Genomic DNA, 25,103 nt, shown 5'->3' with positions numbered 1-25,103 from the left:
GTATTTTATTTTTAGCCAAATTTCTTTCTTTTTAGAGTGACCCAAATTGTATAGTTATTTTAAAAGTTATTTCAGTTATATAGTAGAACATTCAAGATGTGTAATTGTATTATGTGATGATCATCACAAGATAGAAATTCTTTCTGCTTATGCAAAGACAGCTCAATTTTCAGTAGTCTCTCCTTGTTTTGACAGTCAATGTCTTGCCTTTTACTCTAATTTATTTATGATACCACTTTATAAAATTCAGTATTCTCTTGAAACTGTGAATAGTTAAGGGACTTGTTTAGAGTCATACAGACAGTATATGTCATAAGGAAAGCTTGCACTCATGTTTTTTCTGAGTTTGAAGAAATCAATCCCTCTATCCACCATGCCATGGTGCTTCTACTTCCAAGTAATATTTCTAAGTTTATTAATGATAATAATTTATCCATTCAATATCATTCTTTTTTCTTCCCTTTTGACACAAGTACCTAAAGCTTACTTTTGCTTCAGCTATCAGTTCACAAGGATACATTTAAGCTATTACAAAAGTTAATATTTCCAGTTCCCACTTTATTTTTAATCAGTATTTTAATATACATAAAGATAGTTTGAAAAACCTTGTGTTCCAAAGATTTTCCCTCTTTTCCCCTCTCTGTCCTCCCCAGTAGAGAAAATAATCTAATATAGGTAAAATACGACCAGATCCTATTTTTTGAGAATTCTAGCATAAAAGTAGGCCTTAGAATTAGTTTACACTTGTTATGTGCATGCAAATTACTTGTTGAGAACATCCATTATTTTGCTTTCTTTAATTAGTGAAATAAAATGAAATGTTCAACTTTATCGGTTTCATATATCATATAATGATAGAGAAGGAGTACTTCCAAATATCACATTTAATTCATCCCATGTCCTGAAGCCAGTACTGCTTTTGTGAATTGACATATTCCATGATGATACTGGAAACTAATTTTGCTGTCTGTAAAAACTTTATGAAATATTGCAAGCTTTTTTCAAATTATTTTTCCCAGCATTGACCACAAAATTGCTATGCTTAAACTTAGAAAATACATTATTTATAGCTCTCTTGTATTTAATTCCAGCCTACTTGATTAACACATATTTTTGAAATAGAATTATATACTGGAATAGAGTTTAGTAGCTTATATTTTATTTCTACCAGTGTCATGAAATAACTATTTTTAACTAAAATAATCAATCTCTTTGAGTTAATTTTCTTTGTAAAAGTAGAAAAACACATACACAAGCAAAATTAAGGGAAACATTATAAAAAGATCTATAAATATAATAAGCATTCAATAAGTATTGTACTTATTTCAATTTATCAAATAATAAATACTTGATCAATTGAAATAACTACCAGCCTTGATATTTAAATAATCTGTGCCTATATTTAAATGTAGATCAATAGGACTACAGACAGTATTCATAGAAAAGTCATGAAGCAATTTGTATGAGATTAATAGGTTATAAGTTCACATAAGGTTGATATATTTATTTAAATAAATAATTTATATTGTCATAAAAATAGAAATTATACTATATTAGTATGTTAACTATAATTTTCTTTTTTTACCTAGTAATTTTATTTATTTTTTCTTTGTTTTTATTTCTGAGGAAATTGGAGTTAAGTGATTTGCCCAGGGTCACAAAGCTAGGAAGACTTAAGTGTTTGAGGACAGATTTGAACTCAGGTCCTCCTGACTTCAGGGCTATTGCTCTATGCACTGCACCAAATAGCTGCTCCAAATGTATTTATTTTTGATACACATTATTTTATGTATCATGTTAGGAGAGAGAAATCAGAGCAAAAGTAAAAAACCAAGGATGAAAAAAAATGGAAAAAAAGAAGTTAAGATAGCATGTATTAATTTGCGTTCATTTTCCTTAGTTCTTTTTCTAGAAAAAGGTGACATTTTCTGTCCAAAGTCTATTGGGATTGATTTGGATAATTGATCTATTGAGGAAAAGCATGTCTTTCATAGTTGATCATCACACATACTTGCTGTTATTGTGTATAATGTATTCCTGATTCTGCTTGTTCCTCTCAACATCAATTGAACTTGTTCAGCCATTCCCCAATTGATGTTTATGTATTAGTTTTCCAATTTTGGCTACCACAAAAAGAGCTGCTAAAAACTTTTTTCTTTGCATATTTAGGGCCTTTTCTCTCCTTTAAGACTACCTTAGTATACAGATCCAGGTAATCACACTACTGGGTCAAAGGATATGCACACTTTTATAGCCCTTTTGGGCATAGTTCCAAATTGTTCTTCAGAATGATTGGCTTATTTCACAATTCCATCAATAACACATTAATTTCCCAGTTTTCACACATCCTCTCCAAAATTCATCATTATTTTTTCATTTCATCTTACCCAACTTGAGATATCTGATGTGGTACTTCAGAAATGTTTTAACTTGTATTTCTCTAATCAATAGATTTAGAGCATTTTTTCATATGCTTATAGATGTCTTTAATTTCATCATCTGAAACTTGTCTGTTGTCATCCTTTGAGCATTTATCAAATGAGGAATGACTTATATTATTGTAAATTTAACACAGTTCTTTATATATATAGAAATGAGACTTTTATCAGAAATACTGACTCAATATTTTTCCCAGCTTTGTACTTTTCTTTTAATCTTGTTTCTGTTGGTTTTATTTGTGCAAACCCCTTTTTTTAAATTTAATGTAATCAAAGCTGTGCGTTTTGCCTTTCTTAATGTTCTCTAGTTCTTTTTTTGGTCATAAATTTCTCCCTTCAGTGTGGAATGTGAGAGACCTCTACCCAAAAAATGACTACTTAGAGATCACTCAAAGTAGAAAGCAGAAAGATTGTTTATTATAGCAACTCATGAGAGTTGGGCAATCCAGCTTCAAGATAAGGAAAATGAAAGTACTCACAGCAGGAGGGCCTAAGAATTAGTTAATATACACAGCTTTTATAGATTTTGTTAAAAGAGATTACATCATAAGTAAGAGAGCATTGCGGGGGAGGGGAGCATCTAATTGGTTGTTGCTATCTGGAGAGATTGGAATGGAAGGTTTCTGGCTTAGGCCTTCAGGCTTTAGATAATCAAGCCAACTGTGGTCAATGTAATAGACTAAATATTGATAAAAGTCAAACACTGATAAATGTCACCAACTTAGGCTAAGTAAATATGCCTATAACTAACTAAGGTTTAAATAAATATAGACTTGCACATATTGTATTATGCAAGTTATAGGGAAACCCAGAAATAATTAAAATAAATAAAAAGAATTCACACATTACTGTATCTTCATCTCTCCATTACATACACTTCTACAAAGATCAAATAGATAAATTATTTCTTGCTCTCCTAAATTGTTTATTGGTATCATCCTTTAGGTGCAAATTACATTCCCATTTTGACCTTATTTTTGTATGTGTGTGATATGTAGATCTATGCCAAATTTCTGACATATTATTTTTCAGTTGTCTGAGCAATTTTTGTCAAATAGTGACTTTTCATTCCAGAAGCTAAAGTCTGGAGATATGAATACTCTTCAGAAAAAAAAAAAAAAAAGAAAAAAAAAAAAACAACAACATTGATTTCTGTTAGCAAACTCATTTTGCTATTAATATCCTATTTAATCATGTGCATGACTTTCAAACATTTAATTGTCATTTTGACCTATTGATGTTGTGATGATATTCTTCCAAGTTATTTTCTATGGAATCAATCAAAAATATTTATTAACTACATATTTAGTACCAGGTACTTTATGAGATTAGAGATCCAAAAAAAGACAAAAGAAAATTATTTCCATCAAAAATATTATAATGAATTGGAGGAAATAATGAACAAACATATAAATGCATGTTACACAGGAAAAATATGCAATAATTAATAGAAGGAACACAGTAGAACTACAAGGGGTAAGGGAGAGCAAAGCCAATTTAACAGAGTAATGGTAGGGCAAATTAAAAACAGATTCTGGAATGACAGAACCAACAAAAAGATAGAATAAGATAATTTTCCAGGATAAGACAATTTCAAAAGTTAGTAAAAATATAACTATGGTGAATGTGGAACGTAGACTAGAACAGGACTAATTGCAGCAAGTCAATAATAGATATTGGAGGAATGTTCAGTAAGTGATTTTGGCTTGTTCTACAAAATAGAAATCCTACAAACTTTAAGGGAGTTGCTCAATTACTCTGCAGGAGATTGCTGCCTATCTGCCATTCAAGGTCATAGCCTTGAATAAAAAACTTACAAAGAAACAATAAAAGAATCAAAAGCATAAAAAGAAGTAAATGCGAAATACCTCATTGAAGCAGCAACTGAGCTGGGAAAAAAAAAAAAAAAACAGGCTAAGGATAGATAATTATAGAATAACTGGACTATCTAAAAAGCATTATCAAGAAAAAAAAGACAACATATTATTTCAAGAAGTTATCAAGAAAATAACCCTGATATCTTAGAATTAGAGGATAAAATAGAAATTGAAATAATCCACAGATGACTTCCTGATGAAAATTCCCAAATGAAACTTCTCAGGAATATTTTAGTCATATTTCACAGTTCTCAGGTTAAGGACAAAATATTGCAAGCTGTTAGAAACAGTTCTAATATAATGGAGCCACACTCAGTATAACATAACTTTTATCAGCTTCTAAATCAAAGGGTCATAGGAATTGGGATATAATTTCTAAAAGGCATAATCTAAATTGAGTATAATTTTTAGTGGAAATATATTTAATGAAATAGAGAACATTAAATCATTCCTTATGAAAAACTCACATCTGAATAAAAATTTTTTTACATTCAAATAAAATACTTGAGAAATATTGTGAAAATAAATCACAAGAAATTCAACAAACTTTATTTTCCAATATTGAAAGATAATTCTTTTAACTATTAAGAACTTTATGATTATTAGGGTGGTCAAGAGTGTACATAGAGGATATAGTGTAAATTAAGACTGACAGATTAACAGAAGAAATTTAACACTTAAGTAACTCTACCTTTGAAAAATAAATTGAGGAAATAATCAATGTGCTCTCCAAGAAAAAAATTGTCACGTTTTGATAGCAACAAGTAAATTCTTAAAGTATTTTAAGAACAATTAATTGTAATATTAATTAAACCATTTAAGAAAATAGACAAGGAAAGAGTCCAGATGCTGACATTTAAACCATGAAGAGCAAATATCAATAAAGAAAACTATAAATCAATTTGCTTTATGAATATGTGTGTAAATTTTTAAAACTGAAATACTGTCAAGGAGATTAAACAATATACAACAAAGATAATTTACTAGGTGTTACTAGGAATCATTTTAGCATAATTAATCATATGAATAGCAAAAATGAAAACAAAAATGGTCATCTCAACAGATGCCAAAATATTTTTGACAAAATGCAACAATTATTTCTTTAAAAAAATCTAAAAAGCATAGGAATAAATGGACCTTTCCTTAAAATGATAAACAATTTCTGTCTCAAGTCATGAACAAATATTATATATAACAAGAACAAACTATTAGGCTTCACAATAAGATCAGTAGTGAAGAAAGGATGCCCAGTACTATTTATTAAATGTTGTACCAAAATGCTAATGATGGCAATAAAAGAAGAAAAAGAAATTTAAATAAATAGAATAGGAAATCAAGAAACAAAATGATTAGACTTTGTAGATAATGTGATGGGATATGTGGAGAATCTTAGAGAATCAGCGAAACATACAAAAAGTTGAAATAAAATGAACAGCTGAAGCAAAGTTTCAAGATATAAATTAAATTTACATAAGCCATTAGCATTTATCTATATTACTAACAAAATCTAGTATCAAGACAGATAAATTTAAATTTCATTGATAATTACTTGACATCTACCTCTCCAGAGAAGTCTAGTTAGCACATGAATGAAATTACAAAATATTTACATTTTTTTTATTTTAACGGTATGCTATTTGTCCAATTACAAGTAAAAATAGAATTTAAGATTCACTTTAATTTTGTTTTCCAATTTTTTTCTCCCACTCTCCCTTACATACTTCATCCCCAAAACAGCATGCAAAATGATAAAGTTTATAGATGTACAATCAATTTTTTAAATATTTTCCCATTGTCATGCTAAAGAAAATCTGGGCAATAAGGAAAACCTATGAACAAACAAAACAAACAAACAAAAATAATAAAAAGGTGAAAATAAATATGTTTTGATCCACTATCATCCTCCTCAGTTGTTTCTCTGAATGTAGATGGAATTTTCACCCAAAGACTGTTGGAATTGGTTTGGAACACCGTTTTGTTAAGAGGAACTAAGTGTATCATAAGTTACACAATCTTATTGTTACTGTGTACATTTTCCTAATTCTGCTTACTTCACTTAGCATCAGTTAATATCTTTCCAGAACTTTCTAAAATCATCATGTTCATCATTTCTTATAGTTCCATTGTTCCATTACATTCATGTACATCTGTTATTCCTCAATTGGGAAGCATCCCTTCAATTTCTAATTACTTATCATCACAAAAAGAGTTGCTACAAACTTTCACATGTGGTCCTTCATCCTCTTTTATAATCTTTGGAATACAGACATAGTAATGGCACTATTGAATCAAAGGGTATACACAGTTTGATAGCCCTTGGGTCATAGTTCCAAATTGCTTTCTAGAATGAATGGATCATTTTTACAACTTCACCACCATTGCATTAGTATCCCAATTTTCCCACATTTTCTCCAACATTTATCCTTATCTTTTCCTGTCATCTTAGCCATGTATAAGGTGGTACCTCAGAGTTGTTTTAATTTGCATTTATCCAACCAATCATTATTTAGAGCATTTTTACATGACTACAGAAGGCTTTAATTTATTCATCTGAAAACTGCCTCTTCATATCTTTTGCTCACTTATTAATTAGAAAATAACTTATATTATTATGAAGTTTACTCAGTTCCCTATATGTTTTAGATATAAATGATTAATCAGAAACACTGAATGTAAAAAAAAAAATGTGTCTTAGCTTTATGCTTACCTTCTAATTCTGGCCTCATTGTTACTGTTTTCTTTTGTTTTTACAAAATCTACTTAATTTAATTGAATCACAATTATCTATTTTGCATTCCATAATGTTCGTTAATTCTGGTTTGGACATAGATTCCTCCCTTCTCCAAAGATCTAACAGGTAAACTATTTGTTGCTCACCTAATTTGCTTAAAATATTTATTATTAATTTGATTATTAATATGGTCAATTATACTAATAGTTTTCCTAATGTTAAATCAGCCCTGCATTCCTGGTATAAATCCTACTTGATCATAGTGTATTACCCTGGGGATGATTTTCTGAAGTATTTTTGCTAATATCTTCTTTAAGATTTTAGCATCAATATTCATTAAGGAAATTGGTCTATAATTTTCTTTCTCAGTTTTCGATTGACCTGGTTTAGGTATCAATAGCATGTCTGTGTCATAAAAGGAGTTTGGTAGGAATCCTTCATCCCTTATTTTTTCAAATAGTTTATATAGCATTGGAGCTAATTGTTCTTTAAATGTTTGGTAGAATTCACATGTAAATCCATCTGGTCCTGGGGATTTTTTCCTGGGGAGTTGATTAAGAGCTTGTTCTATTTCTTTTTCTGAAATGGGACTATTTAAGCAATTTATCTCCTCCTCTGTTAGTCTAGCAAGCCTATATTTTTGGAGAAAGTCATCCATTTCACCTAAGTTATCAAATTTATTGGCATAAAGTTGGGCAAAGTAACTCCTTATTATTTCTCTAATTTCCTCTTCATTGGTGGAAAGATCCCCCTTTTCATTTGTAAGACTAACAATTTGATTTTCCTCTTTCCTTTTTCTGATCAGATTTACCAAAGGTTTATCTATTTTATTGGCTTTTTCATAAAACCAACTCTTGGTTTTATTTATTAATTCAATAGTGTTTTTACTTTCAATATTATTGATTTCTCCTTTTAATTTTTGTATTTCAAGTTTGATTTTTGGTTGGGGGTTTTTAATTTGGTCTTTTTCTAGCTTTTTAAGTTGCAGGCCCAATTCGTTAATCTTCTCTTTCTCTATTTTGTTCAAATAAGTCTCTAAAGATATAAAATTTCCCCTTATTACCACTTTAGCTGCATGCCACAGATTTTGGTATGATGTCTCATCATTGTCATTATCTTGGGTGAAATTATTAATTGTTTCTATAATTTGCTGTTTCACCCAGTCATTCTTTAAGATGAGATTATTCAGCTTCCAATTACTTTTTAGTCTATTTGCCCCTAACTTCTTACTGAATGTAGCTTTTATTGCATTGTGATCTGAGAAGAATTAATTTATTTATATTATTTCTGCCTTCCTACATTTAATTTTGAGATCTTTATGTCCTAATATATGGTCAATTTTTTTATAGGTTCTATGAACTGCTGAGAAGAAAGTATATTCCTTTCTACCGCCATTCAGTTTTCTCCAAAGGTCTATCATACCTAGTTTTTCTAATGTTCTATTTAATTTTTTAAATTTCTTTCTTATTTGTTTTGTGGTTTGATTTGTTTAATTCTGAGAGTGCAAGGTTGAGATCTCCCACTATTATAGATTTACTGTCTATTTCTTCTTGCAATTCTCTTAACTTTTCCTTTAGAAAGTTAGATGCTAGACCACTTGGTGCATATATGTTTAGTATTGATATGGCTTCATTATTTATGCTACCTTTCAGCAGGATATAGTTTCCTTTCTTACCTCTTTTAATTAGATCAACTTCTGCTTTTGCTTGATCTGAGATAAGGATGGCTACCCCTGCTTTTTTGGCTTTACCTGAAGCATAATAGATTCTTCTCCAACCATTTACCTTTACTATGTATGTATCTCCCTGCTTTAAGTGTGTTTCCTGTAAACAACATATTGTAGAGTTCTGATTTTTGATCCAATCAGCTATCCGTCTCCGTTTGATGGGAGTGTTAATCCCATTCACATTTACAGTTAAAATTACTAATTCTGTATTTCCTGCCATCATATTATCCCCAGATTATGCTTTTTCCCTTGACCCTCCTGATCCCCCTCCCCGGTATTTAATTTACAGACCCCCCTTTTGATGCACAGTCCTCCCTTTTTTTAGTATCCCTCCCCCCTCCCTCCAAGTCCCTTCACTTATTCCCCTTTTCCTTTTCCCTTTTCCTCTCCCCCCTTTTAATGAGGTGAGAGAGAATTCTCTGAAAAACAAATATGTCAGTTATTTACTCTTTGAGCCTCTTCTGATGAGAGTAAGATTCACACAATGTTTTTCCCCCTCTCTAAATTCCTTCAGATGTGGTCTGTTTCTATGCCTCTTCCTGGGATGTAGTTTCTCTCTTTTTATCATTCCTTCCCCTTTTTCTGATACTACTCCCTTCCCTTTACTATTCCCCCCTTTTTTATGTCAGTAAAATCAAATTATCCATGCAGACTTTCTATATATCCACAACAGAGATACAGTTCTCAAGGGTTCCTTTTACCTTTTTCTGCTTCTCTTCAATCTTGTGCATGTAGATCAATTTTTTTGTTTAAGTCTGGTTTTTTTCTTAAAAACAAATGGAATTCCTCTATTTCATTGAATGACCATCTTCTTCCATGGAAGAAAATGCTAAACTTAGCTGGGTAGTTTATTCTTGGTTGCAGTCCTTGATCTTTTGCCTTTCAGAATATCAGGTACCAGGCCCTTCGATCTTTTAATGTGGAGGCAGCCAGATCTTGAGTGACCCGTATTGTGGCCCATTGATATTTGAATTGTTTTTTTTTTTTTTTTTCCTAGTTGCTTGCAATATTCTTTCCTTTGTGTGGTAATTCTGCAGCATAGCCACAATATTCCATGGAGTTCTTTTTTTAGGGTCTTTTTCAGAAGGAGTTTGATGAATTCTTTCCACATCTACTTTCCCTTCTGTTTCTATTATCTGTGGACAGTTCTCTTTGATGATTTCCTGTAAAATAGAATCTAGGCTCTTTTTTTGGTCATAGTTTTCAGGAAGTCCAATGATCCTCAGGTTATCTCTCCTAGATCTATTTTCCAGGTCTATAGATTTTCCCAGTAAGTATTTGATGCTATTCTCAAGCTTTTCTTTTTTTTTTTTTTTTTTTTGTTTTTGTTTTGTTTTGTTTTGTTTGACTGATTCTTGGGTTCTCAATGAATCATTCATTTCCATTTGTTCCATCCTGATTTTAAATGAGTTATTTTCTTCATACACATTTTTAGTTCTTTTTGTATATGCCCAATTGAGTTTTTAAATGAATTATTTTGCTCTATTGAATTTTTTTCCATTTCCCTATTTTTTTTTAGAGAATTATTTTCTTTTTCCAATTCATAAATCTTACTTTCTTGAGACTTTTTTTATCTTTTACAATTCAGAAATCCTACTTTCTAGAGACTTTTTTATCTTTTCCAATTCAGAAATCCTACTTTCCTGTGTTTTTTTAACCTTTTCTAATTCACAAATTTTGTTTCCCTGCAACTCCTGTGAATTCTTTATTTTTTCCAACTCCAATTTCAGAACGTTGTTATTCTCTATCATAGCTTCTTTTTCCTTTCCCCATTTTTCTTCAAACTCTCTTAATTTTTAATAGTCTCTTCTAGGAGAGAGTTTTGTGATGGGGGGGCAGTTATCGTTCCCCTTTAGGCTGTTATCTGCTGACTCTCTGCTGTTAACTTCCTCGGGGTTGGATACCTGCTCTTTCTCTGTGTAGAAGGAATCAATGGTTCTCTTTATCTTTTTACTCATATTTAAAAAATCTTTTGGGGTCAGTTCTTGGCATAAGAAATTATTTATTTATTTCTTTACCAGGTTCCTCCCAGACCAGATGGATGCAGTGGCTCCTGGGCCTGACCTAAGAGGGAGCTCTGGGAGAGAGTTCCCCTCCCACTCCCTGAAAGTGCCTCAGGGGTGATTAGTATGGCTGTCCTTTGAGGGCGCTGTGTGTCCTAGTGACTTCCCTGAGGTTTAAGACTGAACAGTAAAGGCGACACAAAGCCCAGCCAATGAGTCCCGTGAGGTGTGGATATCAGCAGCTGATGTGAAAAGCCCCTGCGCTCAAACTAGAAGTGTCTGCCCAGAAACCGCAGTCCCTATTTCAAAGGTTCCGCTTCTCTGGGACTTCTGTGGCTGAATTCCATAGCTTCCAGCCATTCCAGGCACTATGTGACTTATTATGTTACCTTGGGCTGTGTCCCTGCTTTTCAAGCTCTTAACTACCCCAAGATGAAGCCCTGGACAGCAGAAGTCAGTTTCACAGCCATGCCAAGATCTGTTGAGTCACTTCCAGATTGGGGTGGTTCTAGGATCTGGCTTTATATTTTAAAGTGATTTGATTTCTCTTCTGAGCTGCTATTTTATAAGCAGAGAAGAGCTATCAGCCTGTGCCAGATTCTTCTATCTCAGTGACTTCTCTGATCCCAGAGTTCTCCCCAGCTTGATCGGCACAGTGTGCTAGCACTTAACCCTGTCTTTGCTGGCCTTTTTTCTTCCTCCCCTGGGAAACAACCTTTTCTGTTGAAACTCCAGATTCTCTTCAGCTAGTAAGTTGTGCTTCCAGTCCTTGTGGTTTCTATCAGTCCAGCGTTATTTTTGAGGCTGATTTAACTAATTGGTATTGTGGGTAGAAAGGAGCTCACGAAGAGCTAATCCAATTCCAATTGATTAATGATGGACAGAACCAGCTACATCCAGAAAAAGGAACACTGGGAAGTGAATGTAAACTGTTATTTTTACCTTCTGAATCCAATTCTTCCTGTGCAACAAAAAATTCGGTCCTACACACATATATTGTATCTAGAATATACTGTAATATGTTTAACATATATAAGACTGCTTGCCATCTGGGGGAGGGGGTTGGGGGAGGAAGGGAAAAAATCTGAATAGAAGTAAGTGCAAGGGATAATGTTGTAAAAAATTACCCATGCATATGTACTGTCAAAAAATGTTATAATTATAAAATAAAATAAAAATTAAAAAAAAAAAAAAAAAAAAAAAAAAAAAAAAGAAAGGAGCTCACAAAATCGCCTGTATCTTCTCCACCATCTTGGCTCTGCCCCCAGTTTCCAGTTTCTTGGCACTACAAAAAGGGCTGCCATAAACAGTTTTGCACATGTGGGTCCTTTTCCCTCCTTTAAGTTCTCTTTTGGTTATAAACCCCATAGAAACACTGCTGGATCAAAGGGTATGCACATTTTATTAGCCAATCTGAGAGCTGTATCATGGTATCTCAGAGTTGTCTTTATTTGCATTTCTCTGATCAATATCTGAAAATTGTCTGTTCATATTCTTTGATCATTTATCAATTGGAGAATGGCTTGAATTCTTATAAATTTGAGTCCACTTTTTATATATTTTAGAATTGAGGCATTTATCAGAAACTTTCAATGTAAAAATGTTTTCCAATTTATTGCTTGCCTTCTAATCTTGTCTGCATTATTTTTTTTTTTACAAAAACTTTTTAACTAAATCAAATCAAAATTATCTATTTTGTGATAAAAATAATCTCTCTTTCTTCTTTGCTCTCAAATTTCTTCTTCCTTCACAGATCTGAAAGGTATTGATAATTTAGTAACAAATGATATCTTCTTTTGATCATGACTTTCAGGTGAATTGTAGAGAACCAGAATTCTGGAAAAGTATACTTGAAACAAGGATATTTTCAGCAAGGTTTTAACTCAGTGGAATTGATGAGATATACTTATTACTTAGCATGGTGATGTAATGGCTCTCCAGTTCACACATATTCAGTATACTGTAATGATGTTTTGTAATAGGGTATTTAAAGTTTGAGAAAACTAGAAATTAGACATTTCATCTTTGACCATCCTCCTGATGGTTCTCTGGCCTCCTGCAATCCTTCATTAAGATCAAGGTTAGTCCTTAGGTCCTCCAGAGAGTTTGTCCTGACATTACAGTGAAACAATATATTTTATTTGCCTTTCCTATATCTATTATCCTGGTTAGTTGTTTTTCTAATGAGATATTTTCCACTTTTCCCTATTATTTCAATTTTGCTTCATTGTATTTTGATTTCCCTTAAAGTCATTAGCTTCCATTTGCTCAATTCTAATTTTTAAGGAATTATTTTCTTCAGTATATTTTTGTATCTCCTTTCCCAATTGGCCAGTTTTGCTTTTTAAGCAGTTCTCCTCTTTAGCTTTTTATATTTCCTTTTGCATAACTCTCAATTTTTCCCTATTTTTTTCCCTCTGACTTTAACTTGATTTTCAAAATATTTTTTTGATTTCTTCCATGGCCTGAGCCCAATTCGTAATTTTGTTGGAGGATTTTTTGGATGTAAGATCTTTGATTTTATTATTATCTTTTCAATTTTTTTTATCTTTCTTGTCACGATAATAATTTTCAATGGTCAGACAATTTTTTTTCTGTTGTCTGTTCATTCATTTTCTTGGTTTTTAGTTCTTTGTTAAAGTAGGGCTCTGTTTCCTGGGTGGAAGGAGCATTATCCCAAGATTCAGAGTTTGGGGCACCTGATCACAAATACTCTTTTCTGTCCAGGGACTATTAATGTGCTCCTGCCCCACTATACGTTTAATTTCTATTGTGCTAAAGTATTTAACAAGAGTCCTATTTTGCTTACATTGCGTTCAGACAGAGCACTCATTTGGACTGCAGGGCATATTTTCACCCTGATGTAAGAGATCCTCTCTTCTGGCTTTCCAAATCCCCTGGTGTCCCTTTGCTGATTGCTTCAGAAGCTTCCACCACTGCAGCTGATTCATAGGTTTTACCTTGCAGATACTGGGGCCTGGATAAACTACAAGATAGATCTAGGATTTGTACTGAGCTCCTACACTTATGTCATAGACCTTTTCTGCTGACTTTCCATGTTTTATTTCATTTCTCTAGGCTGAGAGGTCTGGAAGCCACCAATACTACCACTGATTCAGAATTCACATCTAGGGCTGAGGCTGCAGCTATGCTAACAGACCCTGTACCAGGACTACAAGCTGGACTCTCCCCCTCCTGTTACAGACAGTTTCTGCAGAGCTTCTAAATTGCCTTCTTCTGGAAAATATTCTACTCCGTCCTTTTGGGTGTTCTGATGCTCTAAAGTTTATTTAGAGTCATTATTTAAAGGAATTTGGAGTGGTTTGGAGGAGTGGTAGAGTTAATCCTGCAATTATTCTGACATCTTGGCTCTGCCTCAAGAACTCATCTCTGCTCTAGTCTTTTACTTTTGTTCTCTTTGTATCTCTCTGTTTCAGATGTGCTTCTTGTAAAGAACAAATTGTAGGGCTCTGGTTTTAGTCCACTCTGCTTTGGGAGTGATTATGTGAGAGTTCATCCTATTTGCATTCACAGCTATGATTACCAACTATGTCTTTCAGAAGTTTACATGCAAATGAGATGGACAACATATAAAATATAGATAAGACAAACTATATTTATAAAAAATAAGACATAATTAACATAGGGAAGGGTTTAGAATTAAAACAGGGTAGGAAAGGCTTCTTATGAAAGGACTTTAGTTGGCACTTAAGGAAAGACATAGGATTTAGTTGGGAAAATTAAGTAGAACATTCCAAGAAATGGGGGAAATGTCCATAATGAAATGTCTTTTTCTTGAAATAGAAGATAAACCAATATTACTGGATTAAAGAGAACCTGGTGGGGGGAATGATGTAAAAAGACTGGAAAGGTCAGAATGGGATAAGTTATTAAAGGGTTTGAATGCAAAGCAGAACATTTTACATTTGATCCTGGAGGTCTCTTTTAGGTATAAGATTCTGTGCTTGACAAAAAGAAGGAAAGAAATGTATATATAAACCAGTTCCTTCACTTGAGAACCTTACTTTTTACTGATAGTTGCTAAATTTACATAGGATATAAAAGAAATGTGTTTCAATTGATTTTTGAAAATATTTTTGCTTATTTAGATGTCCATAGCTATATGTCTCAATTGATAAAGCAGTAGGCTTATACTCAGAAAGATTTGAATTCAGTTCCATTTTAGACACTCAGCTATGTGACCTTGCACAAGGACATAACACTGTTTGCCTCAGTTTCCTCATCTATAAAATGACCTGGAGAAGGAAAGGCTAACCACTCCTCTATCTTTGCAAAACAAAAATAAAAATAAAATTCCAAGAGCTTTACAAAACTAAAAAACAGCCTATTTTATATATCAAATTAAAATCAGTTTTTCAAAGGAATTTTTAATCATCATATTAACTCTATCATTTAAATTAAAAATAACAAGATCTGCCTTTAAAAGAGAAATTCTTGAATTTTTGTTATTTTATCTTTTTTTTTTTTCTGTTTCTCAACATGACTATATACTATGTGAAAGTTAACACTTCCATCTGTCAGATCTTGTCACTTAGTGAAAATTCTCCTTTCCTTCTACACAAATAGAAGTCTTTCTAGCCATTAGGCTAAAATCTAAACACTAAGAATTATATAGAGTATAACAAATGCTCTCAGTCTTCATTTATTATTCCCCTGGTTATGGTGACATCCCTATTTTTTTTTTAATTAAAAAAGTAGCAGTCCAGAGATTTTAGGTCACAGAGGGCAACAGAAAACATTTCTAAGTAATTGCACATGTGTTAAGGCTTAGAGAATGCTAACTTTCTCTTTTTAGGAGAAGGGAGGGGAGAGTCTGCACTTTAAAAAAATATCTTGGGAACTGCAGTATAAAGTTTTTAAAAATAATGAAACTATTTTCCCTAAATAATGAGTTTACAGGTGCAAAGAATTTTATAAATCCATAACTATTTTGTGACTTTTCAAATGGTTTAGATTATTTTTTATGAAATTAAAGAATGGTCAATAGTAAGGTGGAAAAAAAATCCTCAAAATTATTTTCTTTTATTTTATGGAATAAAACAAGCTTTTCTATAGTATATGTAAAGGGCCACAACTCTGGAGAAGTATTCTTGAAACAAGGATACTTATAAGAAGGTATTAACTCTGTGAATTGATGAGTTGATGATTCTTTGTTTACATATAGTTAGTACTTAGTATGGTGATATAATGTTTCTCCAGTTCACAAATATTCAGTATGCTGTAATGATGTAAATTATAATGGGGCATTTTAGGGTTGGGAGGAATGGAAATGAGATATACCATCTTTGGCCATCCTCCTGGTGGCTCTCCTGTCTCCTTTACTCCACCACTAAGACCTGGTCCAGAGATCCTCCAGTAAGTTAGTCTAGATATTACCTTTTAGCTCCCAAACATGGATGTAAGTACCTACACTCAGCAGCTCCAAGTGACAATAAATTTAGTGGAGAAGTCCCCGTGACTAGGAAATAGGGAGAATAAACTAGTTACTTTTGTTTTTCAATTAAAATAGGGAAATACTAAGAAAAGAGCCTTTAGTTAAGTTAATAAAAGAAGGACATTTGTTGGTAACTTGAGACCAATAATTGGACTCTCAGATGCTTTAGAATACACATTGAAGTGAAAATATGGGAGAGCAACAATTTGAATGTTACAAAGATAATGGTCCCGATTCAATTCCTGAGGAAACATTCTATATATACAATATAATACAATTGGCTATAAGGAATTATATAAGTTCTAAAATAAGGAAAAAGGAGAAAACACATGAGAGTGAATGGTACTGATATGCTGAAAGGCATGAAAAATTGGACAAGAAAGGAATTAAGTACTATGCTGATGAAATTAAAGAGTGTGGTGCTTCTCAGCAGGTACCCTTAGGGCATTCCCTATGTCCTTACAAACTACTGGCATACTTTTTAATCCTCAAGGACAGGCAATAGTAGAGAGGAGAAACAGAGACATCAAGATGCTCCTCTAAAACAAAAGAAATGGGGAGATACAAGTAACCCTAGAAAACTTCTAAATTTAGCTCTTTACACTATTAATTTTTTGATTTTTGATAAAGATGCACTGGCTGTCACAGATAGGTTTTATAACTGCTGGAAGGACAACGTCCAGTAGGAGCAGCTGCACTATCTTTAGAGACTTGCCAGGTGATGTGGAGAGATCCAGAAAGTAGTAAATGGAAAGTACCAGATAGGTTAACTACTTGGGAGAAAGTATTTGCTTGTATATCTACAGATGGAAAAGGAATCAGATGGGTCCCAACAAGCCGTAATTGCCTTGTCTATCATAGAGAGATGGAGCAAACCCTTAAAACGAATAAGTCCCACAAAATTTGATAAGATTATAGGCTTAATTACACTACTAACTTCAGTCATTAAGGTTTTCTCTGAATGCAAGTATATTCAAAAGAAATTATCATATCAATATAGGCAGGGAGTAATAAACAATAGCAAAAACAAACAACTGGGCAAAAGTTTACTGTTACCCAGATTATTACTTGGAAATGGATGCATGGTCCATTAAATTCATCTATTATTACCTATATTTTGAACAAGTACTATAGATAGATGATTATAAGGTCTGGAAATGAATAGGAGGTAGAAAGATGGCTCATTTGTGCTGGGGAGCGGTATATAGTATTTTAAACAATCTCATAGTATTTTTTGAGTCTCATCTTTTTAACAACATTATTTTTTTTCTGATAATGATTCATACTTGTAAATTTTTTAAAAATTAAAAAATATTGAAGATTCAAAAATACAGATGACCAAAAATTCATTAAAAAGAATACAGTAACCATTGGGCTTCAGCATATTACCAATGTCTTGTGTTAAGAAAATCTGTGCTACAATCCAGCAATATCCTGTCTTGCAATTAATCTTGAAATTTTATCTTTTATCCAAGGTCCAGTTCAAATGCTATCTTCATCAGAAGATAACTGATTATCAATTTTTCTTCCTTTTTCTTGCATTTTTCCATTTAATATTTTGTTATAATTATTTGTACATATTTCAATTTAATTGATTATAAATCTGTAAAGCAAGCAATATATTTCTATATCTCTACTTAGTACAGTACTGACATTGACTTATTCACCAAATGCTAGATGATACTTATAAAGTACACAGTATTTGTAAATGATCAAGTACTAAGTGGATAGAACTTATACAATACTATACTTTGTACTCAGTCCTCACATGGAAAAAGGATGTTTAATTAAAAGTCTTTGATAGAAAGGCAGTACTTTAATTATCCCAAATATTTTATTTTTTCATCATACCTTATTTATCTTTTCATAGTTTCCAAATTTAGTAATCAACTAATGAATACTATGTTTTTTTTTTTTAATAAGGTAGCTGGCATTTGTAATTCTTAATTGTTAGTTTTATTATTATGCAAATCAAATGCATTTTTTCCATGTTTAGGAGCACAAAACGATCTTAATATCTCCAGAAACTTGTTCCTAATTCAGCGACTCCAAAGAAAAACTGCCTGTAGGTAAAAGTATTTTAATTCCTATGGGCTGAGTATTAGGTCCAAGTTCAGGTCCAGTTAGAGGAGAATGAAATGCTGCTCTCTCTACATTAAAGACTATCAATTAAAAAAAAAAAAAAAAATATATATATATATATATATATATATATATATATATATATATATATATATATATATATATTGAGCTTCTGCCTTTAATCCAAGCAAATTGGTGTCATTTTGATTAGTGAAATGTGAATTGAGCTTAAAGTATCAAATAAATAAATTAATTTTTCATTCCCCTGCAAAGGTCCAAATATTGTAAAACCAAGTAAATTTAATTACATGGCATTGGACCTGAAATCAGAAAGACCCTTAGTTCAAATCTGACCCCAAATCTTTACTCTGTGAACTTGGGCAATTCACTTAACCCTGTGTATCTCAATATCTTCATTTGTAAAATGAGTTAGAAAAGGAAATGGCAACCCACTTTATTTTTGCCAAGAAAACCATAAATGGAATCAGGAAGATTCAGACACAATTGAAACACCCAAACAACAATAACAAAGCTTAATTAAAGTCTTTAGAAATAGTAAAGTAAAAATACAATTAAAGGTCATTTAGTAAAACACAATTAATAATTAAAATTGCTAGTGCAAATTCTTTAACCCTGATTATGGGAATACTAGAGAATTGTTTTTAAAAGGTGCCAGTTCAAGGAATTAATTCGTTTTAACATTGATGGAATAATATTGTTGATTTCATTATACTTCTCTTGTGTAAACAACATAATTATAAATCTGATTTGTTTAGTAACATACAATAGTTCTCAGAAAATATTCATATAGAAGATCAAATATTATGCTGGTTATGCCACAAATAATCATTTGTACATGTTAATTTTGCATATCCCTTTAAGCTACCAAACTCCTGACTATCTCTGAACAAGTAAACTACATTGCCTTACTAATAACTTTCTCATAATGAGTGTCTCTTAACCAGCAAGTTAACATATGTGTACAATCTGTGAATCACTTATCTTTCCCTGAGATGTCTGTAAAGTAGAATGTGACAATTTAGTATCTGGGCTATGAAGTTATTCTTTTGTGTCTTAATGAAAATGTGGGAAGTCACTGATGATTATTCATGGGAAGAACAATGAAGCATGGGATACTAAATTTCTGTAAGTTATTTCTGTTCATATGCTGCTATTTAATATCTTAAAAATGAATTCAGTTTTCAAATTTTAAACAAAAGCTTATTGTCATTGAGCAGTTATGTGAATTTCAGTGGAATTTCCCTGAAACTTTTCAGGCTGAAGAAATATGTTTACCCCCACTGATAATAAAGAAGTTCTATTAAGTTGAAAAAAGCTTCAAGTTTAGATTCCTGTCAAGGACACTTTTAAGAACAATGAGGACCAGCTTAACTCATCTTGAAGAGGCATATTCAGATTAATCATGAGAGATTCTCGTCTGCCCCTACACAACACACACACACACACACACACACACATACATTCTTTAAAAAATACTTATTAACTTGAAGAGAAACTGCATCTTTGTTAGGGAAGGAAATACCTACAATGACAAGAAACAAAACAAAACAAAAATAAAATCTTTCAGTAATTGAATGAATAAATAGACAATTCCCCATAATAAAATACATACAACATAAAGGACTTATGGAAACTAATATGCTATTTATATTATTTTCATTTTTTCTCCAATGAGTTCTAGTCTTCCCAAGTTTCTCACTGTCCCCTCCCCCTCAAATAACATCATCCTATTGATTGGACTACTCTAAGAATGAAAATCACTAAATGTTTTTTAAGAACTTATTATGGGGGACAGAATTAAGATGGTAGAGAGCAGACATGACTTTCTATGACCTTTTCCAACCATCTCTTAAAACAACAGCAGATTAAATCTCTAAATTGGTTTTGGAGTGACAGAACCCACAAATATTTGGAGAATGACAGATTTCAGGAAGAAACTATATTGAAAGAACTCCAGAACAGATCTGTTTCAATCAGGCCGGGGAAAGTCTGATGAGTCCAGACTACAGGGTAAGGAGGCAGAGTGTGTTTGTGCACCAGGGAAAATTCTGTGAGGCTCTTAGGCTACTCTGACATGGTTTCCAGTGGGTGATTTAGCAGATTTATTTAAAACATCCACATACCGATACAAAAAAGAATTTATAAGGCAATGAGCCCCAGAAGAATGTGAGACCTGGCCACCATTAGCCAGCACCAGAAGTCATTCAGCAGAACTGCCTAGGGTTAGCCAAAGTGGTTGTTGCCCCTTTGCCTAAAGAACATATCTCAACAGTTACAAAAATGAGCAAAAACGCAAAAAGAATGCTTATGCCTGACAATTTTTATGGAGAGAGACAACAAATCACAAAACCTGAGGTTCCTAAAAGCAAAAAAACTCCAAATGAAGCTTCAAAGGGAAATATGAGCTGGGCCCCATTTCACAAAGCTTTCTTGAAAGATTTGAAAAAAATATTTTAAAAGAGAGTTAGAAGAAAAATGAGGAAAAGAAATGAGATGTTTGCAAGAGAGTATGGAAAATAATTTATTTGAGGGAAAACTCCTTACAAATAAATATGATGAAATAGAAAAAGGATATAACGCTCTACAAAATATATTCAATGAAATGGAAAAATCATGTACCCCTTACAAAATAGATATGAAAAAGGAACCAATTTGTTGAAAAATAGAATTTCTGAAACAGAAAAAACATTCAGTGAACAAAACAACTCATTTTAAAATTAAATGGGCTAAATACAAAAGGAACTAAAAAAGGTAACTGAAGAAATAATACATTATAAATTAGAATTGAATGAAAGGAAGGGAATGACTCAATAAGACTTCAAGAATCAGCCAAATAAACCCTCCCAAAATGAAAACAAAAATAGTAGAAAATGTGAATTACCTCATTGAAAAAAAAATTGACACAGAACTTAGATCTAGGAGAGACAAATCTAAGGATTATCGGACTTCCTGAAAGACATAATGAAAAAAAGAACCTAGATATCATCTTTCAGCAAATCATCAAGAAACACTTTCCTAATGTCCTAGAAACAGAGGTAAAGTAACCATTGCAATAATTCACCAATCACCTCCTGAAAGTGAATCCAAAATGAAAATTCCAAGAATATAGTAACTAAATATCAGAATTATTGGATCAAGGAAAAAATATTGCAAGCAGCTAAAAAGAAACAATTCAAATATTGAAGAGGCACAATAATGATTTTTAGGATCAACACCTTCCACTATAAAGGATCAAGGAGCCTGGAATCGAATTTCTAAAGGATCTTGGATTGTAGCCAAAAATCACCTATTCAGTTAAATTGAACATTATCTTTCAGGGGAGCAGATGGGCATCGATGACAGAGGTGAATTTCATTTGTTTCTGATGAAAAGAACATAGCTGAACAAAAAAGAATTGGGCTTACAATTGAAAAAGGTAGAAAATGAACAATGTAAAAACAACTCAAGCAACTACCAAATTTGAAATACTGAAAATAAAAGGGGAGATTAATAAAATGAAAATAGGAAAAACTATTGAATTAATAAATAAAGTTAAGAGTTAGTATAATGAAAAAATAGATAAAGGTCTAGTTAATTTGATTAGAAAAAGAAAAGAAGAAAATCAAATTATTAGTTTCAAAATGAAAAGAGCGAACTTTGCACTAATATAGAGGAAATTAGAGCAATAATTAAAAGTTATTTTACCCAATTATATGTCAAGAAATATGATAAACTAGATGAAATTGAGGAAAATCTACCAAAAATATAGATTATACAGGTTAACAAAAGAAGAAATAAATTGTTTAAATAGTCCCATTTTAGAAAAAAAGAAAAAGAACACACTATTAATCAACTAACTCCTGAAGAAAAAATCTCCAGGGCCAGATAGATTTACATGTAACTTCTACCAAAGACTTAAATAACAATTAATAACAATTAGATATAAGCTATTTGAAAAAATAGAAAATGAAGAAATCCTACCAAATTCCTTCTATGACATGGATATGGAGTTGATACTTAAATCATGTAAGGTGAAAACAGAGAAAGAAAATTATAGAGCAATTTCTCTAAAGAATTCTGATGCAAAAATCTTAAATAAAATATTAGCAAAAATATTTCAGGAAGTAATCTTCAGGATAATACTTCATGACCAAGTAAGACTTATGCCAGAAATGTAGGGTTGGTTCAATATTAGGAAAGCTATTAGCATAATTGTCTGTATGAATAACCAAATTAACAAAAAAATTCTATGATTATCTCAATATATACACAAATATCATTTGATAAAATCCAACACCCACTACTATTAAAAACCCTAGAGAGTAAAGAAATAAATATGTTTTTCCTTAAAATGATCACTACCTTCTATTTAAAATGATCAGCAAGTGTCATATATAATCAGGAGAAATTAGAACCATTTCCATTAAGATCAGGGGTGAAACAAGGTTGCTCATTATTACCATTACTATCTAATATTAGATTAGAAATGTTTGCTTTGGCAGTAGGAGAAGAAAAAGAGATTAAAAGAATTAGAGTAGGTAATGAGGAAATCAATTTTCACTTTGTGCAGATGATATTATGGTATATGTAGAAAACACTAAAGAATAAAATAAAAATCCACTAGAAACAATTCACACCGTTAATAAGTTGCAGGATGTAAAATAAACCCACGTAGATCATCGGCATTTTTAGATATTACCAATAGAGTCCATCAGCAGGAGATACAAAGAGAAATTCCATTTAAAATAACTGTTAATAGTATAACATATTTGGGAAATTATCTTCCAAGGGAAATCAAGAATTATATGAACACAACTACAAAATACTTTGCACACAAATAAAGTCAAATCTACACAACTGGAAAAATATGAAGTGCTCATGGGTAGGCTAAGCAAATAAAATAAAAAATATATATTTTAAATAACAAAATATAATAAATATAATATAAATGATAATACTACCTAATTAATGTACATATTTAGTGCCATATCAATCAAACTACCAAGAAATTATTTTACAGTTCTAAAAATAATAATTACAAATTTTATCTGGAAGAATAAAAAGTCAATAAAAACAAAGGAATTAATGAAAAATGCTAATGAAAGTGGTCTATCTGTGCCAGACCTAAAAGTATATTATAAAGAAGCAGTCATGAAAACCATTTGGTACTCACTAAGAAATAGAGTAAGTGATCATTGGAGTAGGTTAGATTCACAGTACAAATAGTCAATGACTATAGCAATCTAATGTTTGGCAAACAAAAGGACCCTGACTTTTGGGATAAGAACTCACTGTTTGACAAAAGCTGATGGGAAAATTAGAAGCTAATATGGTAGAAACTAAGCATTGATCCACACCTAATGCATTATACCAAGATAAGGTCAAAATGGGTTCATGACTTAGACATGAAGAGTGCTATTTTAATCAAATTAGAAGATAGGATAATTTACTGCTCAGTTTTGTGGAGAAGGAAGATTTTGTGACAAAAGAAGAACTGTAGTTCAATATTGAACACCAAATAGATAATTTTGATTATATTAAGTTTTTGTACAAACAAAACTAATGACCAAAAAATTAAAAGAGAAGCAATAAAGTGGGAAAACATTTTTTCCATGTAAGGCTTCTAATAAAGGTCTCTTTTCTATAATATATAGAGAATTGACTCAAATTTATAAGAATTCAAGCAATTTTTCAATTGATAAATGATCAAAGGATGTGAACAGACAATTTTCAGATGAAGAAACTAGTTTTAGACATATGAAAAGTTCTTCTAAATTGCTATTGTTCAGAGAAATGCAAATTAAGTAAATTTTTGAGATACCACTACACACCTCTCAGATTGGCTAAGATGACAAGAAAAAGGTAATGAAGAATGTTGCAGTGGAGATAAGAAAACTAGAACACTAATGCATTGCTGGTGGAATTGTGAATGGATCCAGCTATTCTGGAGAGCATTTTGGAACTATGCTCAAAAAGTGATCAAACTGTGCATACCCTTTGACCCAGCAGTGTTTCTACTGGGCTTATATCCCAAAGAGATTTTAAAGGAGAGAAAAGGACCCACATATGCAAAAATGTTTGTGGCAGCTCTTTGTGTACTGGCAAGAAACTGGAAACTGAGTGGATGCCTGTCAGTTGGAGAATGGCTGAATAAGTTATGGTGTATGAATGCTATGTTCTCTAAAAAACAATCAGCAGAATGCTTTTAGAGAGGCCTGGAGAGAATGAGCAGAACCAGTATTTCAGGCAATGGAAAGACTACATGATGATCAATTGTGATGGATTTGGCTTTTCTCAATAATGAGATGATTCAGGACATTTCCAATAATCTTGTAATAATGAGGACCATCTACACCCAAAGAGAGGACTGTGGGACCCAAGTGTGGATAACAACAGTGTTTTCACTTTTTTTGTTGTTATTTACTTGAATTTTATTTTCTTTCTCATTTTTTTTCTTTTTGTTCTGATTTTTCTTGTGCAGCATGATAATTATATAAATATATATGCCTATTTTGGATTTACATATATATTTTTCCAATATTTATCATATATTTGATTACTTGCTATCTAGGAGCAGTACAGGGGAAAAGAAAGTAAATTGGAGCACAAGATTTTGCAAGGGTCAGTGATGAAAAATTATCCTTGCATGAGTTTTTCAATTATTATTTTTTTTTATTTACAAAGCACATACATGGGTAATTTTTCCAACACTGACCCTAGCAAAACCATTTGTTCCAAATTTTCCCCTCCTTCTCCCAATCCCCTCCCCTACCTGAAAGGTAGTCCAATAT

This window comes from Sminthopsis crassicaudata, chromosome 3, assembly GCF_048593235.1.
Source record: "Sminthopsis crassicaudata isolate SCR6 chromosome 3, ASM4859323v1, whole genome shotgun sequence".
Classification (NCBI taxonomy): domain Eukaryota; kingdom Metazoa; phylum Chordata; class Mammalia; order Dasyuromorphia; family Dasyuridae; genus Sminthopsis; species Sminthopsis crassicaudata.
This window is presented reverse-complemented; position numbering follows the sequence as displayed.